Source organism: Lepisma saccharinum, chromosome 1 (assembly GCF_977018435.1).
Source record: "Lepisma saccharinum chromosome 1, izLepSacc3.1, whole genome shotgun sequence".
Taxonomy (NCBI): domain Eukaryota; kingdom Metazoa; phylum Arthropoda; class Insecta; order Zygentoma; family Lepismatidae; genus Lepisma; species Lepisma saccharinum.
The window spans coordinates 100816541-100830735 of record NC_139229.1 but is presented as its reverse complement, the minus strand read 5'-3'; positions in this window follow the sequence as shown (position 1 = coordinate 100830735).

Genomic DNA, 14195 nt, shown 5'->3' with positions numbered 1-14195 from the left:
TTAACACACTACAATTGTTGTAGGTAAATAGAGTGTAGTGTGTGGTAACCGATGCTAAGATGCGATAGCAGAGAATTCTGTTACGTAAGTAAAGTTATGTAAGAATTAAGGAATTAAGTACTGGCTTGTTTAACCAGCTTTGAGTTCCGTTTTCATTAGATTCATTTGTTTCATATACCCTTTTCAGGTTCTTACCCAGCTTGAAATCAATAGGTTTTTGGAGGCAACTCTGGGGGTAAAGGAGACCAGAGCGTGGTGTTGATGACATCACCTCCAAAATGGCCGAGATCGAGAATGTGTGGGGTCCTACCTCCACATTCCCTAAATATGATTTTCATGGCACGGTGCTATATGAACAGGGAACTTTACCTTACTTTTACTTCTCTTTTCTACCACTTTTGACTAATCGCGACGATGAGGATGAATTGTGATTCCATGAAATTGATGACAGGACATCATAAGGACAGAAATATGAATTGTAGCTTTCCTGGTTACGTGATTCACACATGTGTTCTCAGGTTACCAGCTATGTTGATCTGGCGTTAACTTGGAGTGAGGACCTCCCCGATGGCGCAGTTGTAGCATCATTGCCTTGTAATCAAGTGGTCCCGGGTTCGAACCCGGTGGAGGCACATAGTAGTACGGATCCCACTTTAAACTGTAGGTCCAGTACCGATTAGCCTTACTGTGCATAAAGTGGACTTAAAACAGCAAATCAATCAATTAACTTGCAGTGAAAAGGGACTAACCCTTGAAGTAGCTCATCCTCCGCCCGCATACATTCAGAGGTATGTGCTTAGTGCCCTGGTGCCTTTAAAATAAACCAGGGCGTCAGATCCGGTGAATTTTACGGTTTCCCTTTTTCTTTTTATTTAATAATTTAGGAATGATAATTCTCTTGGAGTGTAGTACGCGTATTACCGACAATGTAAGCCGGTACTGAGTTATCAAGTCTCTTCTCACCCTCTACTAAACATAGGTATACAGATACCATAGTGATAGCGTCACCGCCTTGTAATCAAAGGGCGAAAGCACGAAGTGGTTCGGATCACAGTTGAGACTGTAGGTCCAGTCCCGATCGGCCTATCTGTGCATGCAGTGGACTTGAAACTCAAATTTTATTAAGCAGAACATTCGTATGAGGAGGAGTTGGTGAACGCTCAATGTTGTTCATGTTCACTCTTGCACTCTTGGTGTCTTAGTCCCTCCCCCATGGACATGCCGCTAGGCTTTGAAATGACAATACCCAGAGAGAGAGAGAACGGTTCCATTGCTAACTATGGCAAGCTCTGTGGTTTCGATAGGAAGAGGGATGGGGTAAGGTTGTATAAGCCTGGCAAGAAGACTGCCTCTGGAGCATGTGCAATTATAAAGCGACCACAAACAAATGAATCATCGGCCAGAAACCTTCGCGCATCTCCCCCTCCATCCGTTAAACTAGGACGATAAGGAAGCACCCCTCCCCTCCACGCAGATTGATTCTACCCATGGGCACGTGAGAGGGGAAATGAGTCCATGGAAGGGAAAACAGGCTGCAGCTATTATACTCTGTCCCAAATAACTCTGGAGCAAGCGAGCGAAAACAAGTCTCTGCGCAAGTAGACGTGGAGAGGTGGAAACGCGACTGCTGTTATCAATCATCGCAGCAGCGTGTACTGCTTCGCTCAGTCCACTCGATTCCCCCTCTTCTTTGTCGCTATGCGCGGCCTTCCTCCAGATATAGATACTTTCTACCTATACTCTGTCCCGGAAATCTCTGGAGCGGGCGAACAAAAGCAAGCCCCTGTGCAAGTAGTAACTCGAGAGAGCTCGACCATTGAGCACGTGAGAGGGAATAGGATTGCATGTAGGGGGAAAGCGACTGCAGAGCTATTAGCCTTAGCAGCAGCGTATGGTGCTTCGATCCGTCCACCCACTTTCTTCCCATTTGTATCATTATACGCAGTCTTGCTCCAGAGACTCCCTCCCGGGATAGAGCTAACTAACTAACTCTCTAACCTTCTCAAACCCAAAGCTTCATGGCTGCAGCAACACAGGCCTTCCATCTGTCCCTATCTTGAGCAAGATCTATATACTCTTTTCCATCCCTACCGATTCCCTTTAGGTCCATCTCAACGTTGTCCCTCCATCTTCGTCTTGGCCTACCATCAGGTTTCCCAACTAGAATCCTGTGAACTCCTCTTTCCTCTCCCATTCGTGCAGCATGGCCTGCCCACCTAAGTCGTCTTGATTTAATTATTCAAATAATATCTGGACATGAATACAAATTATGTAGTTCTAAATTATGTAACCTTCCCCACTCACCTGTCTCCTCATCCCTTTTAGGTCCAAAGATTTTCCTAAGGATCTTATTTTCAAATACTCTCAATTTATGTTCCTCTATCAATGTAAGGGACCAAGTTTCACACCCATATAATACTACAGGCAATATTACTGTTTTGTATATTTTAACTTTTAGTTTCTTAGATATTAAACGAGAAGACAAAAGTTTATGAAGAGAGAAGTAGCATGCATTTCCTGAATTAAGCCTACTTTTTATTTCCTCTTTAATATAATTTTCACTTGTTAATATTACTCCTAAGTATTTGAATTTGGAAACTGGTTCAAACGAGTTGTTATCAATAATTAGATTTTGATTATTACCTAACACTTGGTTTCGGCCTGTAAGCATATATTTAGTTTTCTCTTTGTTAACTTCCAAACCTATCTCTTTAGCAGTTTTGAAAAATATTTTAGCATTATTCTTAATTGTATTTATATTATTATTATTATTATTATTATTTAAGTAGTGTTACAATTAAGCTTACAATTTTCTTTACATTGATTCTGAACTACAAAAACAGCTTTTTGCCGTACAACCCCTAATAAGTCTACATCATCTGCATATGCTAACAACTGAGTCATACCATTTAATTTTAGTCCTTCTTTAGGGATAGAGTATGCGAATTAGTAGCTTGAATAGGGGTAAAGCATTTAGGCACAGAATACTTTCAGAAAGGAATATTTGTTTAATGGCGAGGAAAATCCGTGAACAGGAATGTTCCTCTCTTCAGTCGGATGGATTCGAAAAGATTCCTAAGCCGCGGTGGATGTTTGCTCTTTCCCCGGAGATAACGGCTCTCGTGGTGAACTGGAGCATCCGCAAACGCATATAGACACATTCTAATGCGGCCGCCTGACGTCAATGGACATTTCGCCCTTTCGCGCTTCTCACCCTAACCCTGTTGTTCCACATTTAGGAAAAGGGTGGGGGGTGGAGGTTGCCAAAAGACCTGGCTCGTCTGATATCCACCCCCTGGGTCACGGTGGTAGTATAAGGATGAACAAGCATTTATTCACATACCTACCCACATACCTACACGTGGTTGATTGATTGGTTTTCATGTTATGGGCGCATCAGCACATAGGTTGTTTTTGCCCAGAATAGGGGCCCATCAGCTAAAACAAAATTGAAAACAGGCTCCTAAAAAAACATAAAAGATGCCTATTGAAAGCTTCCTCACTCAATCTTTAAGGTTTCTAACGTATCTGTTTTACTAAAAATATGATATGTCCCCACGACGAAATAACGTCAATTATAATAATCTCATTGACATATTTGGGTTCAAGAGTCTTAGTAATACACTAAAACTTCTCCTAACGGACACCTCTGAATAGCGGACACCTCTAAATTACGGACATTTTAAAATTCCCCGGCAGAAATACATGTGGTTTAATGGCAATATTACTTCTCAATAACGGACGCGGACACTGAAAACTACCTCCCCAACGCATAACACTTCTTAATAACGGACAGACTGAAATAAAACTTTCGCAATTCCTGTAAGAATTCGACACAACAATGGCCAGTATTTCGAACTAGCGCGCATTGTTTCATGTTACACCGAAAGTGCAGACAGTAGGCAGTATTCTTTGTGGTTATCTTGAGAAGTGTGTGTCACTTCTGCTACGATGTCGCAGAACGAAAACGACTGACTTTAAAGGAAAAAGTTGAAGTCATCAAAGTCTACGAGAAAGATAAACTTAGTGTTCGAGACATGGCCGTGCGGTTTGCTGTTAGAAAAGGACTGTATTTTCTTTCTTTAAAATTTGTAATGTAGTAAATTGAAATTCACCGTATGTAGTACAATATTTTGCTCCTTCAATGTAGGAAAGAAACATTATGTTCTTCAAGTACGATACGTACTATAATATGCTTATCCTATTGTGTAACATCCTACACTTTTTTCTGAATAGCAAACACTTCTTAATAATGGACATTTATTTTTTCCCCAGACCTGTCCGTTAGTGAGAAGTTTTACTGTAGGAGAAAAATACTAGAACAGGTGTACTTGTATAGAACAATTAATGGTATCTTAGGCAAAAGCTCCTTTCTCGGTCAAATACAATGCAAAGTAAGAAAAAATAATCTGTGTAATAGAAATATTCTGACTTCTAAAATTTGAAAAAATGGGAATATAATCAAAATGTCCATCAGCTATTCATTGATTTCAAAAAAGCATATGATTCGGTCAAAAGAGATAAATTATATAATATATTAGTCGAGTTTGGAATACCTAAGAAGCTTGTTAGTATGATAAAAATATGCACCAGTAAAACAGAAAGTAAAATTCGTGTGGGTAGTAATATGTCTGACAAATTTACAATTCATGATGGGTTAAAACAAGGAGATGCATTATCTCCATTGCTCTTTAATTTTGCCTTAGAATATGCTGTTAGGAAGGTAAAAGAAACTAAAGAAGGACTAAAATTAAATGGTGTGACTCAGTTCTTAGCATATGCAGATGATGTAGACTTACTGGGGGATGATGTGAATACAATTAAGAATAATGCTAAAATATTTTTCAAAACTGCTAAAGAGATAGGTTTGGAAGTTAACAAAGAGAAAAATTAATATATGCTTACAGGCCGAAACCAAGTGTTAGGTAATAATCAAAATCTAATTATTGATAACAACTCGTTTGAACCAGTTTCGAAATTCAAATACTTAGGAGTAATATTAACAAATGAAAATTATATTAAAGAGGAAATAAAAAGCAGGCTTAATTCAGGAAATGCATGTTACTTCTCTCTTCATAAACTTTTGTCTTCTCGTTTAATATCTAAGAAACTAAAAGTTAAAATATACAAAACCGTAATTTTGCCTGTAGTATTATATGGATGTGAAACTTGGTCCCGTACATTGAAAGAGGAACATAAATTGAGAGTATTTGAAAATAAGATCCTTAGGAAAATATTTGGACCTAAAAGGGATGAGGAGACAGGTGAGTGGAGAAGGTTACATAATTTAGAACTACATAATTTGTATTCATGTCCAGATATTATTAGAATAATTAAATCAAGAAGACTTAGGTGGGCAGGCCATGTGGCACGGATGGGAGAGGAAAGAGGAGTTTACAGGATTCTTGTTGGGAAACCTGACGGTAAGAGACCTGTAGGAAGGCCAAGACGAAGATGGAGGGACAACGTTGAGATAGACCTAAGGGAAATCGGTAGGGATGGAAAAGAGTATATAGAACTTGCTCAAGATAGGGAAAGATGGAAGGCCTGTGTTGCTGCAGCCATGAACCTTCGGGTTTAAGAAGGCTAGGGAGTTAGTTAGTTAGTAAAATTTGAAAAACCCAGCAATATAAAAACTCATAAGATATGTCATAGTTGCAATATCCTTGTTGCAAACAACTGTGGACTAAAAGTGGTAAACGTTGTAAGTTCCAAAAGCGAAAGTGTTGGCAAATCTCATCGTTCCGCACATCAGCCCGTAAGAACGTTTACACTAGTGACCTCTTTACACGCCCTTTGAACTACTTAGAGAGCTACCAGCCACTTTTCACGTTTACCACATTATAAAGCATGGCACATTTCACAGTTTAACGTGGAAAACTGTTTTTGAATTATTTTGGCACTTACATCGTTTACCAATTTTAGTATTCAACTAATGTATAGATTTTTCACAGATATGAAAAAATAATAAATTCAGTACTATAGAAAACAAGACTCTGATTGAATATAGATCCTTAAATATAAATGTCACAGTGTGCAATACTTATGAATTACTTCTTGCCTAAATGTATGTAGATAAGTGTGTGTATGTTGTCATGTGTTATATGTGTTGTGCGTGAATGAATATGTGTTTGTATCGTAACATATTGTCATTCAGGACTCAGAACGGAAATGGCCAAAGAATGACAATATGTTACGGTATATTTCCATGTAATTTGTATTGTATTAACTAAAAGCAGTCTACGCCTTCTATAATTGGACGTTCAATCTTCTGTACAAGTGCAAAGCATAAATAGAAAAAACGAACACATTAATTCATTACTTATCAAGAACTAACACGAAACTATCTCCGAAGCTAAAATCTTTTGGTTAGGCTGTAAAAGAACAGTCACTACACGGACGAAAAAACATAGGACAACTGTTTGTCCGTACATATTTTAATTCATGTTGCATACTTTTCTCCAATATGGGAATCATAGCTGGAGTTTGATACGCTTTGTTTATTTTGACCATATGAAATATTTTATTTGTTTTCTGTTAATTTCACATTTGATTTATTTGTTAGTTCAATACTGTTGTTTGATATTTTGATATTGGCTTAAATTTGTAATTTTTGCTGTACATTTGTTACTCGCAATATCGGAAGCGGAAGTCATTTCCGGTTTGTGAAGATGTGTAGAACTGTCCAATCTTTTATTGATTGGGTTGCGAGGACAACAGTGCGTGAAATGAAAAAAGTAAGTTGAGTTGCGTGAGATGACGTTTATTTAATGAAAAACACTGTTTTATAGGTAAAGCCGCAACTAAATTCAAATGTGATTGCGTTTGTGAATATTATTGTTATTTTGCAGTGATTGTTTAAAGGCAAAATGTGTTATTAAATTTGTAAAATAGCAAGAAGCTATTTTTTTTGTTCAAACCGTTTCGTCCTGAGAATGCTCATTGTAGCATAACATTAAGGAGAGTCTCATAACTCCGCCGCACAAGGAGATTGGGTAGCTACCGTGACGTAGTAATCCGTGATCCAGTGGCGAACACCAGAAAGGAACGTCACAGGTAAATTTGGCGCTCAACGTGAAGGCATCGATGATGTAAAAGGATAAATTGTAACTGTAATATCGTGTGAAAAAAAACGTGTGTTTTGTGCAGTGTGAAGTCATGAGGAAATTGTCGAGCGTTACAAAGTCTGATAACACATGTAAGTCATGTGATCGATTTTGCAGAGATATCAAGATATGAGTAGGAGAATTTTGAGAAGCCAGAGCAAGAAGAAAATGGATAAATTAAGTTGTTGTGATGATAAAGATAAGCCCTTGGACGAAATATTTCAGTGCAGGAAATGCGAGGCGTATTTCCATTTAGGGTGTGCAAATATGCCAATATCCAGAGAATTTCTTCCTGATGGTGACTTAGTTTGTAAATATTGCAAATCGCATAGTGCTACTTTAAATATGGAGGTACTTTGTGGCTGGTTAAGGAGAATTGAAGAAGGAAGGAAAGAAGATCAGAATGAATTGAGGAAGATCATTGAAGAAGGAAGGAAAGAAGATAAGGATGAGTTGAGGAAGATCATTGAAGAAGGAAGGAAAGAAGATCAGAATGAAATGATAAAGAGGTTCGAGAAAATGGAAGAAGGAAGGTTAGAAGATAAGAATGAATTGAGGAAGATGATAGAAGAAGGACGGAAAGAGGATAAAAAGGAACTGATGAAGATTATTAAAGACGGAAGAAACGAAACTAAACTAGCTTTCAGAAACTTAGAGGAGGTATTTAGGAATGATAAGGAGGAAATGATGACGAGAATGAAAGCAGACCGAGAAGAATTGATGAAGAAGATTGAGGATGAGCGGAAAGATGATAAAAATGAAATGATGAAAGTAATAGAAGACAGAAGACAAGAAAACAAAGAAGAATTGGAAGCTGTCCGATGTGATTTGTTAAAACAAATTGATGAAGGGAGAGATGCTCTAAATAAGATAGAAGAAGTTTGGGAAGTAGACAGACGAAAAGTAATGAATGAATTGGACACCGTAAGGGCAAGGATAGAATCCGTGGTGGATCAGCAAAGTACTTCAAGGAATTTATGTATGCAGGACAGAGAGAAGATGAATAAAGAAATTAACCAGAAGTTCTATTTTATGGAGGAATTCCTTTTAGGGAAGTTGGAGAGATTACATTTAGAATCTGTGCAAGGAAATCCAGGAATGACTGCTGGAAATACTGACAGATCTGTGGAAAATATTCGATGGGTGAGAGATGATAATGACCCTTTGATTTCCGGTATATCTTCAACAGAATCTGTATCTTCTGCTGAATTGTTGACTAAAAGGAACCGTAAGAGGAGAAGACGTATCCAAAGTACAAAAGGGATACCCAGAGAAGATATTGATAAATCTCCTGATGTCTCTCATAGTCCATCTCACACTGGACATTTTTTTAGAATGTCGGATATTAACTCTCTGAGCAAATTTACCGGAGAAATAAATTCCATATCAGCGGAGCGTTATTTGGAAGAACTGAAAACGTCCATGGACATAATGAAAATGCCTATGCACTATAGATTAAAGGTGCTTCCTTCTGTAATGAAAGGGAAAGCTAAAGCCTGGTTTATTGCCAACGAGAGAAGGTGGAAGTCTTTTGAACAGTTTTGTGCCGCGTTTAAAAAACAGTATGCCTCTGCAGAAGCGAAGCAGAGAGAGATCCAGATTTTAAGAAACAGAAGATATTCCAAATCCTCAGGTCTTTCTATGGAGGATTATTGTTGGGACGTCTACGGGTCATACTGTAACTTGGTCGAACGTGTGGACCAAACAGAAGTCTTAAGTTTAATTATTCATCAGCTCCCATACAGAATACGGCAGCTAGTATTAACAAGAGATCCTCGAAACATTGACCAGTTGACCAACTTCTTGGGGAAGTACGAAGCCTCAGAACAGATAGATGGGTGGAGAGGCGACGGTAATAAAGCAGGAGAAAGGAGACCTAACCAACCTCGAGTTCGCAGAGTACAGATGACAACTTCTACTAATAATCCTGGAGGATCCCGCAGCGCAGAGAGCGGAAATGGGAAGGAACCAATTACCAGAGAAGGACAGCGATTCCCGGATGGAAGGTGGAAGAATAGAAACTGGACAAGTAACAGACTTTATAGAAGGACTACGCCGTACACAAATAGTTGGAGAAGAGATCAAAGAGCTCCAGAACGAAAAGAGTGTGCAATACAGACGGAAGAGCTACCTTCCAGTAATCTTAGAGTTACAGCGTCGCCATGGGAAATTAACTGCAATGAAGTTCTGGGTTTAGCCCAGCGCCCGTTGTAAGCGGTACTCTTACGCTTGCAATGAAGGGCATGCAAGTACAAGAAAGCGACGAAAGTGAAGACCCATTCCTAACAGAACATCCGTTAGAAGTATTGTACTTGAATATCGAAGCCACTCCTCTAAATTACTTAAAAATTAGAAAGACGATAATGGAAGAAGATAGGGATAATGTGAAGAAACCTGAAATTTCAGTCGAGGTATTAGGATTCCAAATAAAATATACTCTGGACACGGGTAGCGAATGTACCCTTATGAATTATAATATTTGGCTTCAAGTGCGTGAGCGATTACCAGGTCTTAAATTGCAGAAGTGTCCAGGCGTAATATTAAAAGATTTTGCTGGAAAAGAAAGATCACGGATAGCTGGATGTAGGCGAATAAATTTTGAAATTGGCGGTTTTATATTTGAAGATTTGGTATATGTGGTCAAGTGCTTAGAAGCTGACTTATTATTTGGTTATCCTTTCCTTCGAAGATACAAAGCCACTCTAGATGCAGGCGCAGAAAAATTGTATCTGATCAATGGCGGACACACAGTAGAGCAATATTTACTTCCTAACGCTGGAGATTCAGATAAGGGCGAGTCGCGGGAGAAGACAGCCTTAATACAGTGTACGAAAGCGGAGGAAGAAGCTTACGCTGATGAGTGGACTGCAACAGAATCAGACATAAGAGATAAAGCCTTTGCTTCAGATGTTTTGAGAGTTGAGGAAAAGGAGCAGCTATTTAATTTATTGTTGAAATATAGAAGAATATTGGCCGACAAGCCAGGATTATCTAGGAATTCTATCTGTGAAATAAATCTAACCAGTGAAGAACCTGTTTACTCCAATCCTTATCCTGTCCCGTTGTCCAAGAGGAAAAAGTTGGAAGGAAAATTATTAAAGTGGCAAGAGAAGAAAGAAATGTTTGATCTATGGAGAAAAAGAAGGAAGAAGATTACAGATCAGAAAACAAAAAGAAACCGCTTGTAAAACACTTTATCAAATCAGCTTGCACGTGAAGATGTGAAGTACGTGTTATCAAATGTATATCAAAATCTATCTTTTGGTTGCATTATGAAGGTTGAATAGTATATTCCATCATAGAAAGTAGTCGTCGAGTCCTGCACATTCTTTGAAGAAAATGGATAAAGAAGAGTTAATAAAGTCATCTAATTATTCAGATGATGCTTGGCTTGTGTACATGATTTGGATACAACTTGAATTTCATTTCCTGTAATGATTATTATTAAACCGAAAGAGGGCTGACGTTAGGTATAATTCCCAGAAGAATTAGAAGTTCACAATGTTGATAATTTAGTTCCAGGAGACCAATCTGAGAATGAATGGCGAAGTCGAAGGGAAAGGACAGCCATAGTTGACAATGATAAAGGGCCAATAGGGAACAAATGTATAATTTTATGTGAGACTTCAATGTCAATAATTAAGTTTAAGCCCAGAACAATTTCAGAAGTTAAACGTTTGGAAATACAAATGTTTAGGAAATGTATAGTTGGATGAAGAACAAGCTGTTAATGTTAAGAAGCTCTCAGATGTGGAAAGGATGGTGAAAGAAAGAAAAGAAGTTCTACACAAAGCAAGAGAACAGATAGTTTGAATATTTGTTTTTATGATTAAAAAATGTAGGATCATATGAATTTTCTTAGAGCGAGTTTGCATGCAGGTTTTAGAGTGAAGAGTTCTGAAGTAAGCTCGTAGAAGAATCAAGTTTATTCTATAAAGAAAATTTCGTACATAAACATTACCTCAATTTTCTTTGTTTGTATGGGAGGAGAACTTGATACGCTTTGTTTATTTTGACCATATGAAATATTTTATTTGTTTTCTGTTAATTTCACATTTGATTTATTTGTTAGTTCAATACTGTTGTTTGATATTTTGATATTGGCTTAAATTTGTAATTTTTGCTGTACATTTGTTACTCGCAATATCGGAAGCGGAAGTCATTTCCGGTTTGTGAAGATGTGTAGAACTGTCCAATCTTTTATTGATTGGGTTGCGAGGACAACAGTGCGTGAAATGAAAAAAGTAAGTTGAGTTGCGTGAGATGACGTTTATTTAGTGAAAAACACTGTTTTATAGGTAAAGCCGCAACTAAATTCAAATGTGATTGCGTTTGTGAATATTATTGTTATTTTGCAGTGATTGTTTAAAGGCAAAATGTGTTATTAAATTTGTAAAATAGCAAGAAGCTATTTTTTTTGTTCAAACCGTTTCGTCCTGAGAATGCTCATTGTAGCATAACATTAAGGAGAGTCTCATAACTCCGCCGCACAAGGAGATTGGGTAGCTACCGTGACGTAGTAATCCGTGATCCAGTGGCGAACACCAGAAAGGAACGTCACATATTTTAATTCATGTTGCATACTTTTCTCCAATATGGGAATCATAGCTGGAGTTCGAAAGGGCCCTTCCCCACTATGCATTGCTTTGAACGTGCCTGGCATTGAAAGATTCCTATCTTGATGAAATCCTACTTGAAAAGTTGATGATTTTGTCTATTTTTTTTGTATTACTGTATTGGATAGTTCATCTTTCATAATGTAACACAATTTTCTTTTTCTTTCTAGGTAAGTGCAGATGAGCTTCGTTACCAAACATCAAGCTAAGTATGTTTCATATCTTCGCTATGAGATAACTAAATCAAGCTATGAATTATGATTACACAAAGGGAAAAAAATACTGAAGTAAATTCTAAGGTGAAAACTTATCTAAGGGCGCTGTAGAAGTAAAACAAAATTATACTGCGTATCAGTTGTTGATGTGTGAGAAAAACCTTTCATACTCTTCCTTTCAATTTTGAACAATTTCTCATCTAGGAAAAAAGCCTAACGTAGGAAATATTTTAGTGTTTTGTGGGGAAAGGACTACTTTTTCCTCACGACTGTCATCTGTTGTTTTTTTTGCATATGATTTCTTTCGAAGTTGGTAGAAGAGAAGAGAGAAATTTTGTTGTAAACAAGATTCTTGTCAGTTCGTTAGGAATAAATATAGTTGGAAATGTCCCTTCCCTTTCATGAAAGCCTTCAAAATTATTTCTAATGTACTTTACATTGCCTTCGTAGTCTATGTAAACTACAACCAAATGTAATCTACGCGTAGATTACGTGTATACAACGCATTTAAACGTAAACTTGTAGTGTAGAGTCCAGCACAGATATTTCTGCCGTGCGATGCACGACAGAACTAAAGAAGCAGTGTTGCTAATGGAGCAGATAGAAAAATCGCTGCAGTGCGCCGATGCACAGCTGTTACGTACAACAAGAAAATTAGAGAATTCAGGTCTATCTAACGTTGAGTTTTAAACGTCATGCATTATACCAGGACTAGGATTAATATGTACTAACAAGTGGCTTTGTATGTAGCTACATACATATGGACTAAAAATTCGCAAAATATAAACTAATACATACGTAAAATTACCAAAAATGCTGCAAAGAAGACTTCTTCATACGATTCCTTATTTGAATGATTTCAAACAAAATAAAAAAATATTATTTTTCATTGCATTAATGCACTGGTGGCGTTCTAACTGTTCACTCCCAAAACCCATATACACTGGTACGAAACTGCAACGGCAGATAACAACATGGCAACGTGTTAAACCGCGACAATTGGACCATAGCACTCCTCCTCAAGCAATATTATTATTTCCTCTCTGTGATCGGCGAAAGTCGGTTGCCTTTGTTCTACATTTACAAACGATGCCGGCTTCCACAACAATAACAAGTACATATACTGCCACTAGACGATAAGCTGCGCGGCTTTTTCTCTTGCTATGAACCAGGGCTGGCGCTAGTCATTTTGCCTCCCTGGGCGGTGGCGGTAGATGCCGGTCAATTTCGAACCCCCCCCCCCCCGCCATTACGCAGCAACGGGAAATTGAAAATCAATATATTCCTAAGTAAAACATCAAAATATAAAATAAATAATGAGACCTCTTATGCTATTTCAATACTATTAAGCGCAAAAGAATATCTCGTTCGACCACAGTTTTCAATAGGCTTATTTTTTTCTTCTCTTCAAATTTTGCCGCCCTGGCCGGCCCTGCTATGAACTTGGTCACCCATCAAAGCATGGCAATTTTAACACAGAAAACAATATGCATCGCATTAAGCAGCAAAAATGACAGCCTCCTCTTCCTCCACCTAAATCCCATCTTTCGCAGCAAACGTCGCAAACTCTCTTGACTTCCCGCAAAATGTATGTCCGCCTGTAATTTGACAAGCAATTTTTTCAATGTCGGTACTTCATTTTCACGCAGAGCGTAGTCGTATATGCGCCTACGGATAACGTTTTCATCGAAAGCGTCCACTGACGATTTGGTCGCTGGTCTTTGTCGTTCTTTCCCGGGTGTGTGGAATGATGTGGATTGGCCTTCTGACATCTCAAGAGATTGTCTTTCGTTCATGATAGCCCTGATTGTTCGTTCAGGAACTCCAGTCGCAGCCGCTGCTCTCTTTCAAAATGCTGTATTGGGATGCTAACACCTTGACTGGCTTCCTCCTTCATGAACTCGTGCACGTTGCTTAGAATTTCCCCAACTTGGCTATGCAAAGTTTTTGATTTCAACTTTGACAGAACTGGAGGCATTATGGAATTTAACGTTCATTAACAAACACACACTTTCACATACACACACGCAATACACGCACACAACGTCAAACCGGTAAAATACTTAGTATAAAATAAAAATATGGTGCTTCCAATCCAACAAAACTCACCGTCATTTTACCTGCCTTTCCCCTTCCGTGACAGAAATAGTGCTTCATTATTACAGTTGGCAACACTAGTTACTAGCTAGCCAATGAACATGCACTGCATAAAAGAAGCAACCACTACGCCGTGCTATATTGCCACATTACCGTCCCTG